Source organism: Ambystoma mexicanum, unplaced genomic scaffold (assembly GCF_040938575.1).
Source record: "Ambystoma mexicanum isolate Mex_15411 unplaced genomic scaffold, UKY_AmexF1_1 Mex_scaf118, whole genome shotgun sequence".
In the NCBI taxonomy this organism is placed as follows: domain Eukaryota; kingdom Metazoa; phylum Chordata; class Amphibia; order Caudata; family Ambystomatidae; genus Ambystoma; species Ambystoma mexicanum.
In genome coordinates this window covers 12,961-34,025 of record NW_027182345.1, presented here as the reverse complement: position 1 = coordinate 34,025, position 21,065 = coordinate 12,961, and the positions used below count along the sequence as shown (strand labels likewise).

The 21,065-nt window shown below is 35.2% G+C and overlaps 7 non-coding genes across 7 annotated transcripts; all 7 read right to left on the bottom strand.

Annotated features, from left to right (window-relative positions):
- Positions 1-1,135: 1,135 nt before the first annotated feature.
- On the bottom strand, positions 1,136-1,207 carry TRNAC-GCA (transfer RNA cysteine (anticodon GCA)). Its single transcript has one exon. It is a non-coding gene; the product is annotated as a tRNA-Cys (tRNA).
- Positions 1,208-4,937: 3,730 nt separating this feature from the next.
- TRNAS-GGA (transfer RNA serine (anticodon GGA)) lies at positions 4,938-5,009 on the bottom strand. Its single transcript has one exon. It is a non-coding gene; the product is annotated as a tRNA-Ser (tRNA).
- Positions 5,010-5,889: 880 nt separating this feature from the next.
- Positions 5,890-5,961, bottom strand: TRNAC-GCA (transfer RNA cysteine (anticodon GCA)). The gene has a single exon. It is a non-coding gene; the product is annotated as a tRNA-Cys (tRNA).
- A 1,838-nt stretch (positions 5,962-7,799) lies between these two features.
- Positions 7,800-7,871, bottom strand: TRNAC-GCA (transfer RNA cysteine (anticodon GCA)). Its single transcript has one exon. It is a non-coding gene; the product is annotated as a tRNA-Cys (tRNA).
- A 1,836-nt stretch (positions 7,872-9,707) lies between these two features.
- Positions 9,708-9,779, bottom strand: TRNAC-GCA (transfer RNA cysteine (anticodon GCA)). The gene has a single exon. It is a non-coding gene; the product is annotated as a tRNA-Cys (tRNA).
- Positions 9,780-14,462: 4,683 nt separating this feature from the next.
- Positions 14,463-14,534, bottom strand: TRNAC-GCA (transfer RNA cysteine (anticodon GCA)). The gene has a single exon. It is a non-coding gene; the product is annotated as a tRNA-Cys (tRNA).
- Positions 14,535-17,312: 2,778 nt separating this feature from the next.
- On the bottom strand, positions 17,313-17,384 carry TRNAC-GCA (transfer RNA cysteine (anticodon GCA)). Its single transcript has one exon. It is a non-coding gene; the product is annotated as a tRNA-Cys (tRNA).
- Positions 17,385-21,065: the final 3,681 nt, after the last annotated feature.

Genomic DNA, 21,065 nt, shown 5'->3' with positions numbered 1-21,065 from the left:
ATGTAAAACACAGCTTGTATCATACGAAGAAATCCTAAACAGTTTCATGGTGTTTACCCTATGTTTCAGGAGATGATCAGGAGTATTTCAAATGTAGAAATGTGTTGCTCATTACATAAAATGCTAAGATTGTAAATGTTTTCTTCAATTTCCTTAATTCTACAGGTAAAACAGTTGGACATGGGGGCACCCAGATTTGAACTAGGGACCTTTTGATTTGCAGTGAAATGCTCTACCCCTGAGCTCTACCCCCATTTCTGAAATGCTCACCTTTATTTATTCAGTAATATGTACAAAGTGGAAGCAACATGCAATCACCACCAAAGCAATGCCTTTTCAGCCACCAAACCCTCCTTATAAGTATAAGGGGTACAAAAGATGTCCTTTATCTGCCTTGTTAAAATACAGTGAGGTTTCCATTGCAAGAATTCATACATTTCGTATCACATGTAGATCTTGGAACATGGAAAATAATCTTTTGTCAAATGCACAAATTCTGCAAAACGTAACTGTTCCTCTACTGCATTTTGTTGATTTTGTGCTAAGAGCATAGCTAAACCCAATTGTTCATTGTTTTGTATATGATATGATGATATATCTTATTGGTTCTTACAGTGCATTGGGTTAAAAAATACATTTTAACAGGATCTATTGAAGAGGGTATATGGTTATGAAACAGGAACTTCTTGAAAAGCACTCCTACGCTCTACAACTGAAATAAACCCTTGAATGCTGAAAACTGCCCTTTTTTAAAAAGGTGATAGAGTGGGGGACTGTATGGAACTTGTAGAACTAATGAAATCAGTGCACTTCTGGTCAGCTGTACAAATTAATACATTTCATTAAAGGCATATTATTGGTTTCCACCACAGTTGTATAACATTCATATGAGCTTCCAATGGGCTATTTCGAACTGATAATATCACCAGTAGAACTTGGGTGAATGTAAAACACAGCTTGTATCATACGAAGAAATCCTAAACAGTTTCATGGTGTTTACCCTATGTTTCAGGAGATGATCAGGAGTATTTCAAATGTAGAAATGTGTTGCTCATTACATAAAATGCTAAGATTGTAAATGTTTTCTTCAATTTATTTAATTAAAAAATATTTCTACAGGTGAAACAGTTGAACAAGGGGGCACCCAGATTTGAACTAGGGACCTCTTGATCTGCAGTCAAATGCTCTACCACTGAGCTATACCCCCAGTTCTGAAAAGCTCACTTTTATTAATTCAGTAATATGTACAAAGTGCAAGCAACATGCAATCACCATCAAAGCAATGCATTTTCAACCACCAAACCCTCCTTATAAGTATATGGGGTGTGAAGGATGTCCTTTATCTGCCTTGGTAAAATACAGTGAGGTTTCCATTGCAAGAATTCATACATTTCGTATCACATATAGATCTTGGAACATGGAAAAAAAATCTTTTGTCAAATGCACAAATTCTGCAAAATGTAAATGCTTCTCTACTGCAGTTTGTTGATTTTGTGCTAAGAGCATAGTTAAACCCAACTGTTCATTGTTTTGTATATGAAATGATGATATATTTTATTGTTTCCTACAGTGCATTGGGTTGAAAAACATTTTAAGAGGATCTATTGAAGAGGGTATATGGTTATGAAACAGGGACTTCTTGAACTGCATTCCTACGCTCTACCACTGAGTTAAACCCTTGAATGCTGAAAACTGCTCTTTTTTAAAAATGTGATAGAGTGAGTGACTGTATGGAACTTGTAGAACTAATGACATCAGTGCACTTCTGGTCAGCTGTACAAATTAATACAGTTCATTAAGGGCATATTATTGGTTTCCACCACAGTTTTATAACATTCATATGAGCTTGCAATGGGCTATTTCAAACTGATGATATCACCAGTAGAACTTGGGTGAATGTAAAACACAGCTTGTATCATATGAAGAAATCCTAAACAGTTTCATGGTGTTTACCCTATGTTTCAGGAGATGATCAGGAGTATTTCAAATGTAGAAATGTGTTTCTCATTACATAAAATGCTAAGATTGTAAATGTTTTCCTCAATTTATTTAATTAAAAAAATATTTCCACAGGTAAAACAGTTGAACAAGGGGGCACCCAGATATGAACTAGGGACCTCTTGATCTGCAGTCAAATGCTCTACCAATGAGCTATACCCCCAGTTTGGAAAAGGTCACCTTTATTAATTCAGTAATATGTACAAAGTGCTAGCAACATGCAATCACCATCAAAACAATGCATGTTCAGCCGCCAAACCCTCCTTATAAGTATAAGGGGTGCGAAGTATGTCCTTTATCTGCCTTGGTAAAATACTGTGAGGTTTCCATTGCAAGAATTCATACATTTCGTATCACATGTAGATCTTGAAACATGGAAAAAAAATCTTTTGTCAAATGCACAAATTCTGCAAAATGTAACTGCTTCTCTACTGCAGTTTGTTGACTTTGTGCTAAGAGCATAGTTAAACCCAATTGTTCATTGTTTTGTATATGAAATGATGATATATCCTATTGTTTCTTACAGTGCATTGGTTTGAAAAACATTTTAACAGGATCGATTGAAGAGGGTATATGGTTATGAAACAGGGACTTCTTGAACTACACTCCTACGCTCTACCACTGACATAAACCCTTCAATGTTGAAAACTGCCCTTTTTTAAAAAGGTGATAGAGTGGGTGACTCTATGGAACTTGTAGAACTAATGACATCAGTGCACTTCTGGTCAGTTGTACAAATTAATCCATTTCATTAAGGGCATATTATTGGTTTCCACCACAGTTTTATAACATTCATATGAGCTTCCAATGGACTATTTCAAACTGATCATATCACCAATAGAACTTGGGTGAATGTAAAACACAGCTTGTATCATATGAAGAAATCCTAAACAGTTTCAAGGTGTTTACCCTATGTTTCAGGAGATGATCAGGAGTATTTCAAATGTAGAAATGTGTTGCTCATTATATAAAATGCTAAGATTGCAAATGTTTTCTTCAATTTATTTAATAAAAAAATATTTCTACAGGTAAAACAGTTGAACAAGGGGGCACCCAGATTTAAACTAGGGACTTCTTGATCTGCAGTCTAATGCTCTACCACTGAGCTATACCGCCAGTTCTGAAAAGTTCACCTTTATTAATTCAGTAATATGTACAAAGTGCAAGCAACATGCAATCACCATCAAAGCAAAGCATTTTCAGCCAACAAAGCCTCCTTATAAGTATGTGGGGTGCGAAGGATGTCCTTTATCTGCCTTGGTAAAATACAGTGAGGTTTCCATTGCAAGAATTCATACATTTCGTATCACATGTAGATCTTGGAACATGGAAAAAAATCTTTTGTCAAATGCACAAATTCTGCAAAATGTAACTGCTTCTCTACTGCAGTTTGTTGATTTTGTGCTAAGAGCATAGTTAAACCCAATTTTTCACTGTTTTGTATATGCAATGATGATATATCTTATTGTTTCTTACAGTGCATTGGGTTGAAAAACATTTTAACAGGATCTATTGAAGTGGGTATATGGTTATGAAACAGGGACTTCCTGAACTGAATTCTTATGGTCTACCACTGAGTTAAACCCTTGAATGCTGAAAACTGCTCTTTTTTAAAAATGTGATAGAGTGGGTGACTGTATGGAACTTGTAGAACTAATGACATCAGTGCACTTCTGGTCAGCTGTACGAATTAATACAGTTCTTTAAGGGCATATTATTGGTTTCCACCACAGTTTTATAAAATTCATATGAGCTTCCAATTGACTATTTCAAACTGATAATATCACCAGTAGAACATGGGTGAATGTAAAACACAGCTTGTATCATATGAAGAAATCCTAAACAGTTTCATGGTGTTTACCCTATGTTTCAGGAGATGATCAGGAGTATTTCAAATGTAGAAATGTGTTGCTCATTACATAAAATGCTAAGATTGTAAATGTTTTCTTCAATTTCCTTAATTCTACAGGTAAAACAGTTGGACAAGGGGGCACCCAGATTTGAACTAGGGACCTTTTGATTTGCAGTGAAATGCTCTACCCCTGAGCTCTACCCCCATTTCTGAAATGCTCACCTTTATTTATTCAGTAATATGTACAAAGTGGAAGCAACATGCAATCACCATCAAAGCAATGCATTTTCAGCCACCAAACCCTCCTTATAAGTATAAGGGGTACAAAAGATGTCCTTTATCTGCCTTGTTAAAATACAGTGAGGTTTCCATTGCAAGAATTCATACATTTCGTATCACATGTAGATCTTGGAACATGGAAAATAATCTTTTGTCAAATGCACAAATTCTGCAAAACGTAACTGTTCCTCTACTGCATTTTGTTGATTTTGTGCTAAGAGCATAGCTAAACCCAATTGTTCATTGTTTTGTATATGAAATGATGATATATCTTATTGGTTCTTACAGTGCATTGGGTTAAAAAATACATTTTAACAGGATCTATTGAACAGGGTATATGGTTATGAAACAGGAACTTCTTGAAAAGCACTCCTACGCTCTACAACTGAAATAAACCCTTGAATGCTGAAAACTGCCCTTTTTTAAAAAGGTGATAGAGTGGATGACTGTATGGAACTTGTAGAACTAATGACATCAGTGCACTTCTGGTCAGCTGTACAAATTAATACATTTCATTAAGGGCATATTATTGGTTTCCACCACAGTTTTATAACATTCATATGAGCTTCCAATGGGCTATTTCGAACTGATAATATCACCAGTAGAACTTGGGTGAATGTAAAACACAGCTTGTATCATACGAAGAAATCCTAAACAGTTTCATGGTGTTTACCCTATGTTTCAGGAGATGATCAGGAGTATTTCAAGTGTAGAAATGTGTTGCTCATTACATAAAATGCTAAGATTGTAAATGTTTTCTTCAATTTATTTAATTAAAAAATATTTCTACAGGTGAAACAGTTGAACAAGGGGGCACCCAGATTTGAACTAGGGACCTCTTTACCTCCAGTCAAACGCTCTACCACTGAGCTATACCGCCAGTTCTGAAATGTTCACCTTTATTATTTCAGTAATATGTACAAAGTGCAAGCAACATGCAATCACCATCAAAGCAATGCATTTTCAGCCACCAAACCCTCCTTATGAGTATAAGGGGTACAAAAATGTCCTTTATCTGCCTTGGTAAAATACAGTGAGGTTTCCATTGCAACAATTCATACATTTTGTATCACATGTAGATCTGGGAACATGGAAAAAAAACGTTTGTCAAATGCACAAATTCTGCAAAACTTAACTGCTTCTCTACTGCAGTCTGTTGATTTTGTGCTAAGAGTATAGTTAAACCCAATTGTTCATTGTTTTTTATATGAAATGATGATATATCCTATTGTTTCTTACAGTGCATTGGGTTGAACAACATTTTAACAGGATCTATTGACGAGGGTATATGGTTATGAAACAGGGACTTCTTGAACTGCACTCCTATGCTCTACCACTGAGTTAAACCCTTGAATGCTGAAAACTGCCCTTTTTTAAAAAGGTGATAGAGTGGGTAACTGTATGGAACTTGTAGAACTAATGACATCAGTGCACTTCTGGTCAGCTGTACAAATTAATACATTTCATTAAGGGCATATTATTGGTTTCCACCACAGTTTTATAACATTCATATGAGCTTCCAATGGACTATTTTAAACTGATAATATCACCAGTAGAACTTGGGTGAATGTAAAACACAGCTTGTATCATATGAAGAAATCATAAACAGCTTAGTGGTGTTTACCCTATATTTCAGGTGATGATCAGGAGTATTTCAAATGTAGAAATGTGTTGCTCATTACATAAAATGCTAAGATTGTAAATGTTTTCTTCAATTTATTTAATAAAAAAAATATTTCTACAGGTAAAACAGTTGAACAAGGGGGCACCCAGATTTGAACTAGGGACCTCTTGATCTGCAGTCAAATGCTCTACCACTGAGCTATACCCCCAGTTCTGAAAAGTTCACCTTTATTAATTCAGTAATATGCACAAAGTGCAAGCAACATGCAATCACCATCAAATCAAAGCATTTTCAGCCACCAAACCCTCCTTATAAGTATATGGGGTGCGAAGGATGTCCTTTATCTGCCTTGGTAAAATACAGTGAGGTTTCCATTGCAAGAATTGATACATTTCGTATCACATGTAGATCTTGGAACATGGAAAAAAAATATTTTGTCAAATGCACAAATTCTGCAAAATGTAGCTGCTTCTCTACTGCAGTTTGTGGATTTTGTGCTAAGAGTATAGTTAAACCCAATTGTTCATTGTTTTTTTTATATGAAATGATGATATATCCTATTGTTTCTTACAGTGCATTGGGTTGAAAAACATTTTAACAGGATCTATTGATGAGGGTATATGGTTATGAAACAGGGACTTCTTGAACTGCACTCCTATGCTCTACCACTGAGTTAAACCCTTGAATGCTGAAAACTGCCCTTTTTTAAAAAAGGTGATAGAGTGGGTAACTGTATGGAACTTGTAGAACTAATGACAACAGTGCACTTCTGGTCAGCTGTACAAATTAATAAATTTCATTAAGGGCATATTATTGGTTTCCACCACAGTTTCATAACATTCATATGAGCTCCCAATGGACTATTTCAAACTGATAATATCACCAGTAGAACTTTGGTGAATGTAAAACACAGCTTGTATCATATGAAGAAATCCTAAACAGTTTCAAGGTGTTTACCCTATGTTTCAGGAGATGATCAGGAGTATTTCAAATGTAGAAATGTGTTGCTCATTATATAAAATGCTAAGATTGCAAATGTTTTCTTCAATTTATTTAATAAAAAAAATATTTCTACAGGTAAAACAGTTGAACAAGGGGGCACCCAGATTTGAACTAGGGACCTCTTGATCTGCAGTCTAATGCTCTACCAGTGAGCTATACCTCCAGTTCTGAAAAGTTCGCCTTTATTAATTCAGTAATATGTACAAAGTGCAAGCAACATGCAATCACCATCAAAGCAAAGCATTTTCAGCCACCAAAACCTCCTTATAAGTATATGGGGTGCGAAGGATGTCCTTTATCTGCCTTGGTAAAATACAGTGAGGTTTCCATTACAAGAATTCATACATTTCGTATCACATGTAGATCTTGGAACATGGAAAAAAAATCTTTTGTCAAATGCACAAATTCTGCAAAATGTAACTGCTTCTCTACTGCAGTTTGTTGATTTTGTGCTAAGAGCATAGTTAAACCCAATTGTTCATTGTTTTGTATATGAAATGATGATATATCTTATTGTTTCTTACAGTGCATTGGGTTGAAAAACATTTTAACAGGATCTATTGAAGAGGGTATATGGTTATGAAACAGGGACTTCTTGAATTGCATTCCTATGGTCTACCACTGAGTTAAACCCTTGAATGCTGAAAACTGCTCTTTTTTAAAAATGTGATAGAGTGGGTGACTGTATGGAACTTGTAGAACTAATGACATCAGTGCACTTCTGGTCAGCTGTACGAATGAATACAGTTCTTTAAGGGCATATTATTGGTTTCCACCACAGTTTTATAACATTCATATGAGCTTCCAATGGACTATTTCAAACTGATAATATCACCAGTAGAACTTGGGTGAATGTAAAACACAGCTTGTCTCATATGAAGAAATCCTAAACAGTTTCATGGTGTTTACCCTATGTTTCAGGAGATGATCAGGAGTATTTCAAATGTAGAAATGTGTTGCTCATTACATAAAATGCTAAGATTGTAAATGTTTTCTTCAATTTATTTAATTAAAAAAATATTTCTACAGGTAAAACAGTTGAACAAGGGGTACCCAGATTTGAACTAGGGACCTCTTGATCTGCAGTCAAAAGCTCTACCACTGAGCTATACCCCCAGTTCTGAAATGTTCACCTTTATTAATTCAGTAATATGTACAAAGTGCAAGCAACATGCAATCACCATAAAAGCAATGCATTTTCAGCCACCAAACCCTCCTTATAAGTATATGGGGTGCGAAGGATGTCCTTTATCTGCCTTGGTAAAATATAGTGAGGTTTCCATTGCAAGAATTCATACATTTCGTATCACATGTAGATCTTGGAACATGGAAAAAAAATCTTTTGTCAAATGCACAAATTCTGCAAAATGTAACTGCTTCTCTACTGCAGTTTGTCGATTTTGTGCTAAGAGCATAGTTAAACCCAATACTTCATTGTTTTGTATAAGAAATGATGATATATCCTATTGTTTCTTACAATGCATTGGGTTGAAAAACATTTTAACAGGATCTATTGAAGAGGGTATATGGTTATGAAACAGGGCCTTCGTGAACTACACTCCTACGCTCTACCACTGACATAAACCCTTCAATGTTGAAAACTGTCCTTTTTTAAAAAGGTGATAGAGTGGGTGACTGTATGGAACTTGTAGAACTAATGACATCAGTGCACTTCTGGTCAGCTGAACAAATTAATACATTTCATTAAGGGCATATTATTGGTTTCCACCACAGTTTTATAACATTCATATGAGCTTCCAATGGTCTATTTCAAACTGATCATATCACCAGTATTACTTGGGTGAATGTAAAACACAGCTTGTATCATATTAAGAAATCCTAAACAGCTTAATGTTGTTTACCCTATGTTTCAGGTGATGATCAGGAGTATTTCAAATGTAGAAATGTGTTGCTCATTACATAAAATGCTAAGATTGTAAATGTTTTCTTCAATTTATTTAATAAAAAAAATATTTCTACAGGTAAAACAGTTGAACAAGGGGACACCCAGATTTGAACTAGGGACCTCTTGATCTGCAGTCAAATGCTCTACCACTGAGCTATACACCCAGTTCTGAAAAGTTCAACTTTATTAATTCAGTAATATGTACAAAGTGCAAGCAACATGCAATCACCATCAAAGCAAAGCATTTTCAGCCACCAAAACCTCCTTATAAGTATATGGGGTGCGAAGGATGTCCTTTATCTGCCTTGGTAAAATACAGTGAGATTTCCATTGCAAGAATTCATACATTTCGTATCACATGTAGATCTTGGAACATGGAAAAAAAATCTTTTGTCAAATGCACAAATTCTGCAAAATGTAACTGCTTCTCTACTGCAGTTTGTTGATTTTGTGCTAAGAGCATAGTTAAACCCAATTGTTCATTGTTTAGTATATGAAATGATGATATTTCCTATTGTTTCTTACAGTGCATTGGGTTGAAAAACATTTTAACAGGATCTATTGACGAGGGTATATGGTTATGAAACAGGCACTTCTTGAACTGCACTCCTACGTTGTACCACTGATTTAAACCCTTGAATGCTGAAAACTTCCCTTTTTAAAAAAGGTGATAGAGTGGGTGACTGTATGGAACTTGTAGAACTAATGACATCAGTGCACATCTGGTCAGCTGCACAAATTAATACATTTCATTAAGGGCATATTATTGGTTTCCACCACAGTTTTAGAACATTCATATGAGCTTCCAATGGACTATTTCAAACTGAAAATATCACCAGTAGAACTTGGGTGAATGTAAAACACAGCTTGTATCATATGAAGAAATCATAAACAGCTTAGTGGTGTTTACCCTATATTTCAGGTGATGATCAGGAGTATTTCAAATGTAGAAATGTGTTGCTCATTACATAAAATGCTAAGATTGTAAATGTTTTCTTCAATTTATTTAATAAAAAAAATATTTCTACATTTAAAACAGTTGAACAAGGGGGCACCCAGATTTGAACTAGGGACCTCTTGATCTGCAGTCAAATGCTCTACCACTGAGCTATACCCCCAGTTCTGAAAATTCACCTTTATTAATTCAGTAATATGCACAAAGTGCAAGCAACATGCAATCACCATCAAAGCAAAGCATGTTCAGCCACTAAACCCTCCGTATAAGTATATGGGGTGCGAAGGATGTCCTTTATCTGCCTTGGTAAAATACAGTGAGGTTTCCATTGCAAGAATTCATACATTTTGTATCACATGTAGATCTTGGAACATGGAAAAAAAATATTTTGTCAAATGCACAAATTCTGCAAAATGTAGCTGCTTCTCTACTGCAGTTTGTTGATTTTGTGCTAAGAGTATAGTTAAACCCAATTGTTCATTGTGTTTTTATATGAAATGATGATATATCCTATTGTTTCTTACAGTGCATTGGGTTGAAAAACATTTTAACAGGATCTATTGATGAGGGTATATGGTTATGAAACAGGGACTTCTTGAACTGCACTCCTATGCTCTACCACTGAGTTAAACCCTTGAATGCTGAAAACTGCCCTTTTTTAAAAAAGGTGATAGAGAGGGTAACTGTATGGAACTTGTAGAACTAATGACAACAGTGCACCTCTGGTCAGCTGTACAAATTAATAAATTTCATTAAGGGCATATTATTGGTTTCCACCACAGTTTAATAACATTCATATGAGCTCCCAATGGACTATTTCAAACTGATAATATTACCAGTAGAACTTGGGTGAATGTAAAACACAGCTTGTATCATATGAAGAAATCCTAAACAGTTTCAAGGTGTTTACCCTATGTTTCAGGAGATGATCAGGAGTATTTCAAATGTAGAAATGTGTTGCTCATTATATAAAATGCTAAGATTGCAAATGTTTTCTTCAATTTATTTAATAAAAAAATATTTCTACAGGTAGAACAGTTGAACAAGGGGGCACCCAGATTTGAACTAGGGACCTCTTGATCTGCAGTCTAATGCTCTACCACTGAGCTATACCTCCAGTTCTGAAAAGTTCGCCTTTATTAATTCAGTAATATGTACAAAGTGCAAGCAACATGCAATCACCATCAAAGCAAAGCATTTTCAGCCACCAAAACCTCCTTATAAGTATATGGGGTGCGAAGGATGTCCTTTATCTGCCTTGGTAAAATACAGTGAGGTTTCCATTGCAAGAATTCATACATTTCGTATCACATGTAGATCTTGGAACATGGAAAAAAATATTTTGTCAAATGCACAAATTCTGCAAAATGTAGCTGCTTCTCTACTGCAGTTTCTTGATTTTGTGCTAAGAGTATAGTTAAACCCAATTGTTCATTGTTTTTTTATATGAAATGATGATATATCCTATTGTTTCTTACAGTGCATTGGGTTGAAAAACATTTTAACAGGATCTATTGATGAGGGTATATGGTTATGAAACAGGGACTTCTTGAACTGCACTCCTATGCTCTACCACTGAGTTAAACCCTTGAATGCTGAAAACTGCCCTTTTTGAAAAAGGTGTTAGAGGTGACTGTATGGAACTTGTAGAACTAATGACATCAGTGCACTTCTGGTCAGCTGTACAAATTAATACATTTCATTAAGGGCATATTATTGGTTTCCACCACAGTTTTATAACATTCATATGAGCTTCCAATTGACCATTTCAAACTGATAATATCACCAGTAGAACTTGGGTGAATGTAAAACACAGCTTGTATCATATGAAGAAATCCTGAACAGTTTCATGGTGTTTACCCTATGTTTCAGGAGATGATCAGGAGTATTTCAAATGTAGTAATGTGTTGCTCATTACATAAAATGCTAACATTGTAAATGTTTTCTTCAATTTATTTAATAAAAAAAAATTCTACAGGTAAAACAGTTGAACAAGGGGCACCCAGATTTGAACTAGGAACCTTTTGATTTGCAGTGAAATGCTCTACCCCTGAGCTCTACCCCCACTTCTGAAATACTCACCTTTATTTATTCAGTAATATGTACAAAGTGGAAGCAACATGCAATCGCCATCAAAGCAATGCATTTTCAGCCACCAAACCCTCCTTATAAGTATAAGGGGTACAAAAGATGTCATTTATCTGCCTTGTTAAAATACAGTGAGGTTTCCATTGCAAGAATTCATACATTTCGTATCACATGTAGATCTTGGAACATGGAAAATAATCTTTTGTCAAATGCACAAATTCTGCAAAACGTAACTGTTCCTCTACTGCATTTTGTTGATTTTGTGCTAAGAGCATAGCTAAACCCAATTGTTCATTGTTTTGTATATGAAATGATGATATATCTTATTGGTTCTTACAGTGCATTGGGTTGAAAAACATTTTTCCAGGATCTATTGATGAGGGTATATGGTTATGAATCAGGGACTTCTTGAACTGCACTCCTACCTTGTACCACTGATTTAAACATTTGAATGCAGAAAACTGCCCTTTTTTAAAAAGGTGATACAGTGGGTGACTGTATGGAACTTGTAGAACTAATGACATCAGTGCACTTCTGGTCAGCTGTACAAATTAATACATTTCATTAAGGGCATATTATTGGTTTCCACCACAGTTTTATAACATTCATATGAGCTTCCAATGGTCTATTTCAAACTGATCATATCACCAGTAGAACTTGGGTGAATGTAAAACACAGCTTGTATCATATTAAGAAATCCTAAACAGCTTAATGTTTTTTACCCTATGTTTCAGGTGATGATCAGGAGTATTTCAAATGTAGAATTGTGTTGCTCATTACATAAAATGCTAAGATTGTAAATGTTTACTTCAATGTATTTAATTAAAAATATTTCTACAGGTAAAACAGTGGGACAAGGGGGCACCCAGATTTGAACTAGGGACCTTTTGATCTGCAGTGAAATGCTCTACCCCTGAGCTATACCCCCATTTCTGAAATGTTCGCCTTTATTTATTCAGTAATATGTACAAAGTGGAAGCAACATGCAATCACCATCAAAGCAATGCATGTTCAGCCGCCAAACCCTCCTTATAAGTATAAGGGTTGCGAATGATGTCCTTTATCTGCCTTGGTAAAATACAGTGAGGTTTCCATTGGAAGAATTCGTACATTTCGTATCACATGTAGATCTTGGAACATGGAAAAAAAATCTTTTGTCAAATGCACAAATTCTGCAAAATGTAGCTGCTTCTCTGCTGCAGTTTGTTGATTTTGTGCTAAGAGTATAGTTAAACCCAATTGTTCATTGTTTTTTGTATATGAAATGATGATATATCCTATTGTTTCTTACAGTGCATTGGGTTGAAAAACATTTTAACAGGATCTATTGACGAGGGTATATGGTTATGAAACAGGGACTTCTTGAACTGCACTCCTATGCTCTACCACTGAGTTAAACCCTTGAATGCTGAAAACTGCCCTTTTTGAAAAAGGGGTTAGAGTGGGTGACTGTATGGAACTTGTAGAACTAATGACATCAGTGCATTTCTGGTCAGCTGTGCAAATTAATACATTTCATTAAGGGCATACTATTGGTTTCCACCACAGTTTTATAACATTCATATGAGCTTCCAATTGACTATTTCAAACTGATAATATCACCAGTAGAACTTGGGTGAATGTAAAATACAGCTTGTATCATATGAAGAAATCCTAAACAGTTTCATGGTGTTTACCCTATGTTTCAGGAGATGATCAGGAGTATTTCAAATGTAGAAATGTGTTGCTCATTACATAAAATGCTAACATTGTAAATGTTTTCTTCAATTCATTTAATAAAAAAAAAAATCTACAGGTAAAACAGTTGAACAAGGGGCACCCAGATTTGAACTAGGGACCTCTTGATCTGCAGTCAAATGCTCCACCACTGAGCTATAACCCCAATTCTGAAAAGTTCACCTTTATTATTTCAGTAATATGTACAAAGTGCAAGCAACATGCAATGACCATCAAAGCAATGCATTTTCAGCCACCAAACCCTCCTTATAAGTATAAGGGGGACGAAAATGTCCTTTATCTGCCTTGGTAAAATACAGTGAGGTTTCCATTGCAAGAATTCATACATTTTGTATCACATGTAGATCTGGGAACATGGAAAAAAAACGTTTGTCAAATGCACAAATTCTGCAAAACGTAACTGCTTCTCTACTGCAGTTTGTTGATTTTGTGCTAAGAGTATAGTTAAACCCAATTGTTCATTGTTTTTATATGAAATGATGATATATCCTATTGTTTCTTACAGTGCATTGGGTTGAACAACATTTTAACAGGATCTATTGACGAGGGTATATGGTTATGAAACAGGGACTTCTTGAACTGCACTCCTATGCTCTACCACTGAGTTAAACCCTTGAATGCTGAAAACTGCCCTTTTTTAGAAAGGTGATAGAGTGGGTAACTGTATGGAACTTGTAGAACTAATGACATCAGTGCACTTCTGGTCAGCTGTACAAATTAATACATTTCATTAAGGGCATATTATTCGTTTCCACCACAGTTTTATAACATTCATATGAGCTTCCAATGGACTATTTCAAACTGATAATATCACCAGTAGAACTTGGGTGAATGGAAAACACAGCTTGTAACATATGAAGAAATCCTAAAAAGTTTCAAGGTGTTTACCCTGTTTCAGGAGATGATCAGGAGTATTTCAAATGTAGAAATGTGTTGCTCATTATATAAAATGCTAAGATTGTAAATGTTTTCTTCAATTTATTTAATCAAAAAATATTTCTACAGGTAAAAAAGTTGAACGAAGGGGCACCCAGATTTGAACTAGGGACCTCTTGATCTGCAGTCAAATGCTCTACCACTGAGCTATACCCCCAGTTCTGAAAAGTTCACCTTTATTAATTCAGTAATATGGACAAAGTGCAAGCAACATGCAATCACCATCATAGCAAAGCATTTTCAGCCACCAAACCCTCCTTATAAGTATATGGGGTGCGAAGGATGTCCTTTATCTGCCTTGGTAAAATACATTGAGGTTTCCATTGCAAGAATTCATACATTTCGTATCTCATGTAGATCTTGGAACATGGAAAAAAATCTTTTGTCAAATGCACAAATTCTGCAAAATGTAGCTGCTTCTCTACTGCACTTTGTTGATTTTGTGCTAAGAGTATAGTTAAATCCAATTTTTCATTGTTTTTTATATGAAATGATGATATATCCTATTGTTTCTTACAGTGCATTGGGTTGAAAAACCTTTTAACAGGATCTATTGACGAGGGTATATGGTTATGAAACAGGGACTTCTTGAACTGCACTCCTATGCTCTACCACTGAGTTAAACCCTTGAATGCTGAAAACTGCCCTTTTTTAAAAAGGTGATAGAGTGGGTGACTGTATGGAACTTGTAGAACTAATGACATCAGTGCACTTCTGGTCAGCTGTACAAATTAATACATTTCATTAAGGGCATATTATTGGTTTCCACCACAGTTTTATAACATTCATATGAGCTTCCAATGGACTATTTAAACTGATAATATCACCAGTAGAACTTGGGTGAATGTAAAACACAGCTTGTATCATATGAAGAAATCCTAAACAGCTTCATGGTGTTTACCCTATGTTTCAGGAGATGATCAGGAGTATCTCAAATGTAGAAATGTGTTGCTCATTATATAAAATGCTAAGATTGTAAATGTTTTCTTCAATTTATTTAATAAAAAAAATATTTGTACAGGTAAAACAAGGGGGCACCAAGAGTTGAACTAGGGACCTCTTGATCTGCAGTCAAATACTCTACCACTGAGCTATACCCCCAGTTCTGAAAAGTTCATCTTTATTAATTCAGGAATATGTACAAAGTGCAAGCAACATGCAATCACCATCAAAGCAAAGCATTTTCAGCCACCAAAACCTCCTTATAAGTATATGGGGTGCGAAGGATGTCCTTTATCTGCCTTGGTAAAATACAGTGAGGTTTCCATTGCAAGAATTCATACATTTCGTATCACATGTAGATCTTGGAACATGGAAAAAAAATATTTTGTCAAATGCACAAATTCTGCAAAATGTAGCTGCTTCTCTGCTGCAGTTTGTTGATTTTGTGCTAACAGTATAGTTAAACCCAATTGTTCATTGTTTTTTATATGAAATGATGATATATCCATTTGTTTCTTACAGTGCATTGGGTTGAAAAACATTTTAACAGGATCTATTGACGAGGGTATATGGTTATGAAACAGGGACTTCTTGAACTGCACTCCTATGCTCTACCACTGAGTTAAACCCTTGAATGCTGAAAACTGCCCTTTTTGAAAAAGGTGTTAGAGTGGGTGACTGTATGGAACTTGTAGAGCTAATGACATCAGTGCACTTCTGGTCAGCTGTACAAATTAATACATTTCATTAAGGGCATATTATTGGTTTCCACCACAGTTTTATAACATTCATATGAGCTTCCAATTGACTATTTCAAACTGATAATATCACCAGTAGAACTTGGGTGAATGTAAAACACAGCTTGTATCATATGAAGAAATCCTAAACAGTTTCAAGGTGTTTACCCTATGTTTCAGGAGATGATCAGGAGTATTTCAAATGTAGAAATGTGTTGGTCATTATATAAAATGCTAAGATTGTAAATGTTTTCTTCAATTTATTTAATAAAAAAATATTTCTACAGTTAAAACAGTTGAACAATGGGCACCCAGATTTGAACTAGGGACCTCTTTACCTGCAGTCAAATGCTCTACCACTGAGCTATACCCCCAGTTCTGAAATGTTCACCTTTATTAATTCAATAATATGTACAAAGTGCAAGCAACATGTAATCACCATCAAAGCAATGCATTTTCAGCCACCAAACCCTCCTTATAAGTATATGGGGTGCGAAGGATGTCCTTTATCTGCCTAGGTAAAATACAGTGAGGTTTCCATTGCAAGAATTCATACATTTCGTATCACATGTAGATCTTGGAACATGGAAAAAAATCTTTTGTCAAATGCACAAATTCTGCAAAACGTAACTGCTTCTCTACTACAGTTTGTTGATTTTGTGCTAAGAGCATAGTTAAACCCAATTTTTCATTGTTTTGTATATGAAATGATGATATATCCTATTGTTTCTTACAGTGCATTGGGTTGAAAAACATTTTAACAGGATCTATTGAAGAGGGTATATGGTTATGAAACAGGGACTTCTTGAACTGCATTCCTACGCTCTACCACTGAGTTAAACCCTTGAATGCTGAAAACTGCCCTTTTTTAAAAAAGTGATAGAGTGGGTGACTGTATGGAACTTGTAGAACTAATGACATCAGTGCACTTATGGTCAGCTGTACAAATTAATACATTTCATTAAGGGCATATTATTGGTTTCCACCACAGTTTTATAACATTCATATGAGCTTCCAATGGACTATTTCAAACTGATAATATCACCAGTAGAACTTGGGTGAATGTAAAACACAGCTTGTATCATATGAAGAAATCCTAAACAGTTTCATGGTGTTTACCCTATGTTTCAGGAGATGATCAGGAGTATTTCAAATGTAGAAATGTGTTGCTCATTACATAAAATGCTAAGATTGTAAATGTTTTCTTCAATTTATTTAATTAAAAAAAATATTTCTACAGGTAAAACAGTTGGACAAGGCAGCACCCAGATTTGAACTAGGAACCTCTTGATTTGCAGTCAAATGCTCTACCACTGAGCTATACCCCCAGTTCTCAAATGTTCACCTTTATTAATTCAGTAATATGTACAAAGTGCAAGCAACATGCAATCACCATCAAAGCAATGCATTTTCAGCCACCAAACCCTCCTTATACGTATAAGGGGTACAACAGATGTCCTTTATCTGTCTTGGTAAAATACAGTGAGGTTTCCATTGCAAGAATTCATACATTTCGTATCACATGTAGATCTTGGAACATGGAAAAAAAATCTTTTGTCAAATGCACAAATTCTGCAAAAAATGTAACTCCTTCTCTACTGCAGTTTGTTGATTTTGTGCTAAGAGCATAGTTAAACCCAATTGTTCATTGTTTTTTATATGAAATGATGATATATCCTATTGTTTCTTACAGTGCATTGGGTTGAAAAACATTTTAACTGGATCTATTGACGAGGGTATATGGTTATGAAACAGGGACTTCTTGAACTGCACTCCTACGCTCTAACACTGAGTTAAACCCTTGAATGCTGAAAACTGCCCTTTTTTAAAAAGGTGATAGAGTGGGTACTCTATGGAACATGTAGAACTAATGACATCAGTGCACTTCTGGTCAGCTGTACAAATTAATACAGTTCATTAAGGGCATATTATTGGTTTCCACCACAGTTTTATAACATTCATATGAGCTTCCAATGGACTATTTCAAACTGATCATATCACCAGTAGAACTTGGGTGAATGTAAAACACAGCTTGTATCATACGAAGAAATCCTAAACAGTTTCATGGTGTTTACCCTATGTTTCAGGAGATGATCAGGAGTATTTCAGATGTAGAAATGTGTTGCTCATTACATAAAATGCTAAGATTGTAAATGTTTACTTCAATTTATTTAATTAAAAAAATACTTCTACAGGTAAAACAGTTGGACAAGGGGACACCCAGATTTGAACTAGGGACCTTTTGATCTGCAGTGAAATGTTCTACCCCTGAGTTATACCCCCATTTCTGAATTGTTCACCTTTATTAATTCAGTAATATGTACAAAGTGCAAGCAACATGCAATCACCATCAAAGCAATGCATTTTCAGCCACCAAACCCTCCTTATAAGTATATGGGGTGCAAAGGATGCCCTTTATCTGCCTTGGTAAAATACAGTGAGGTTTCCATTGCAAGAATTCATACATTTTGTATCACATGTAGATCTTGGAACATGGAAAAAAAATCTTTTGTCAAATGCACAAATTCTGCAAAAAATTTAACTGCTTCTCTACTGCAGTTTGTTGATTTTGTGCTAAGAGCATAGTTAAACCCAATTGTTCATTGTTTTTTATATGAAATGATGATATATCCTATTGTTTCTTACAGTGCATTGGGTTGAAAAACATTTTAACTGGATCTATTGACGAGGGTATATGGTTATGAAACAGGGACTTCTTGAACTGCACTCCTACGCTCTAACACTGAGTTAAACCCTTGAATGCTGAAAACTGCCCTTTTTTAAAAAGGTGATAGAGTAGGTACTCTATGGAACTTGTAGAACTAATGACATCAGTGCACTTCTGGTCAGCTGTACAAATTAATACAGTTCATTAAGGGCATATTATTGGTTTCCACCACAGTTTTATAACATTCATATGAGCTTCCAATGGACTATTTCAAACTGATAATATCACCAGTAGAGCTTGGGTGAATGTAAAACACAGCTTGTATCATACGAAGAAATCCTAAACAGTTTCATGGTGTTTACCCTATGTTTCAGGTGATGATCAGGAGTATTTCAAATGTAGAAATCTGTTGCTCATTACATAAAGTGCTAAGATTGTAAATGTTTACTTCAATTTATTTAATTAAAAAAATACTTCTACAGGTAAAACAGTTGGACAAGGGGACACCCAGATTTGAACTAGGGACCTTTTGATCTGCAGTGAAATGTTCTACCCCTGGGTTATACCCCCATTTCTGAATTGTTCACCTTTATTAATTCAGTAATATGTACAAAGTGCAAGCAACATGCAATCACCATCAAAGCAATGCATTTTCAGCCACCAAACCCTCCTTATAAGTATATGGGGTGCAAAGGATGCCCTTTATCTGCCTTGGTAAAATACAGTGAGGTTTCCATTGCAAGAATTCATACATTTTGTATCACATGTAGATCTTGGAACATGGAAAAAAAATCTTTTGTCAAATGCACAAATTCTGCAAAAAATGTAACTGCTTCTCTACTGCAGTTTGTTGATTTTGTGCTAAGAGCATAGTTAAACCCAATTGTTCATTGTTTTTTATATGAAATGATGATATATCCTATTGTTTCTTACAGTGCATTGGGTTGAAAAACATTTTAACTGGATCTATTGACGAGGGTATATGGTTATGAAACAGGGACTTCTTGAACTGCACTCCTACGCTCTAACACTGAGTTAAACCCTTGAATGCTGAAAACTGCCCTTTTTTAAAAAGGTGATAGAGTGGGTACTCTATGGAACTTGTAGAACTAATGACATCAGTGCACTTCTGGTCAGCTGTACAAATTAATACATTTCATTAAGGGCATATTATTGGTTTCCACCACAGTTTTATAACATTCATATGAGCTTCCAATGGACTATTTCAAACTGATCATATCACCAGTAGAACTTGGGTGAATGTAAAACACATCTTGTATCATATGAAGAAATCCTAAACAGTTTCATGGTGTTAACCCTATGTTTCAGGAGATGATCAGGAGTATTTCAGATGTAGAAATGTGTTGCTCATTACATAAAATGCTAAGAGTGTAAATGTTTTCTTCAATTTATTTAATTAAAAAATATTTCTACAGTTAAAACAGTTGAACAATGGGCACCCAGATTTGAACTAGGGACCTCTTTACCTGCAGTCAAATGCTCTACCACTGAGCTATACCCCCAGTTCTGAAATGTTCACCTTTATTAATTCAATAATATGTACAAAGTGCAAGCAACATGTAATCACCATCAAAGCAATGCATTTTCAGCCACCAAACCCTCCTTATAAGTATATGGGGTGCGAAGGATGTCCTTTATCTGCCTTGGTAAAATACAGTGCGGTTTCCATTGCAAGAATTCATACATTTCGTATCACATGTAGATCTTGCAACACGGAAAAAAATCTTTTGTCAAATGCACAAATTCTGCAAAATGTAACTGCTTCTCTACTACAGTTCGTTGATTTTGTGCTAAGAGCATAGTTAAACCCAATTGTTCATTGTTTTGTATATGAACTGATGATATATCCTATTGTTTCTTACAGTGCATTGGGTTGAAAAACATTTTAACAGGATCTATTGACGAGGGTATATGGTTATGAAACAGGGCCTTCTTGAACTGCACTCCTACGTTCTACCACTGATTTAAACCCTTGAATGCTGAAAACTGCCCTTTTTTAAAAAGGTGATAGAGTGGGTGACTGTATGGAACTTGTAGAACTAATGACATCAGTGCACTTCTGGTCAGGTGTACAAATTAATACATTTCATTAAGGGCATATTATTGGTTTCCACCACAGTTTTATAACATTCATATGAGCTTCCAATGGACTATTTCAAACTGAAAATATCACCAGTAGAAATTGGGTGAATGTAAAACACAGCTTGTATCATATGAAGAAATCCTAAACAGTTTCATGGTGTTTACCCTATGTTTCAGGAGATGATCAGGAGTATTTCAAATGTAGAAATGTGTTGCTCATTACATAACATGCTAAGAT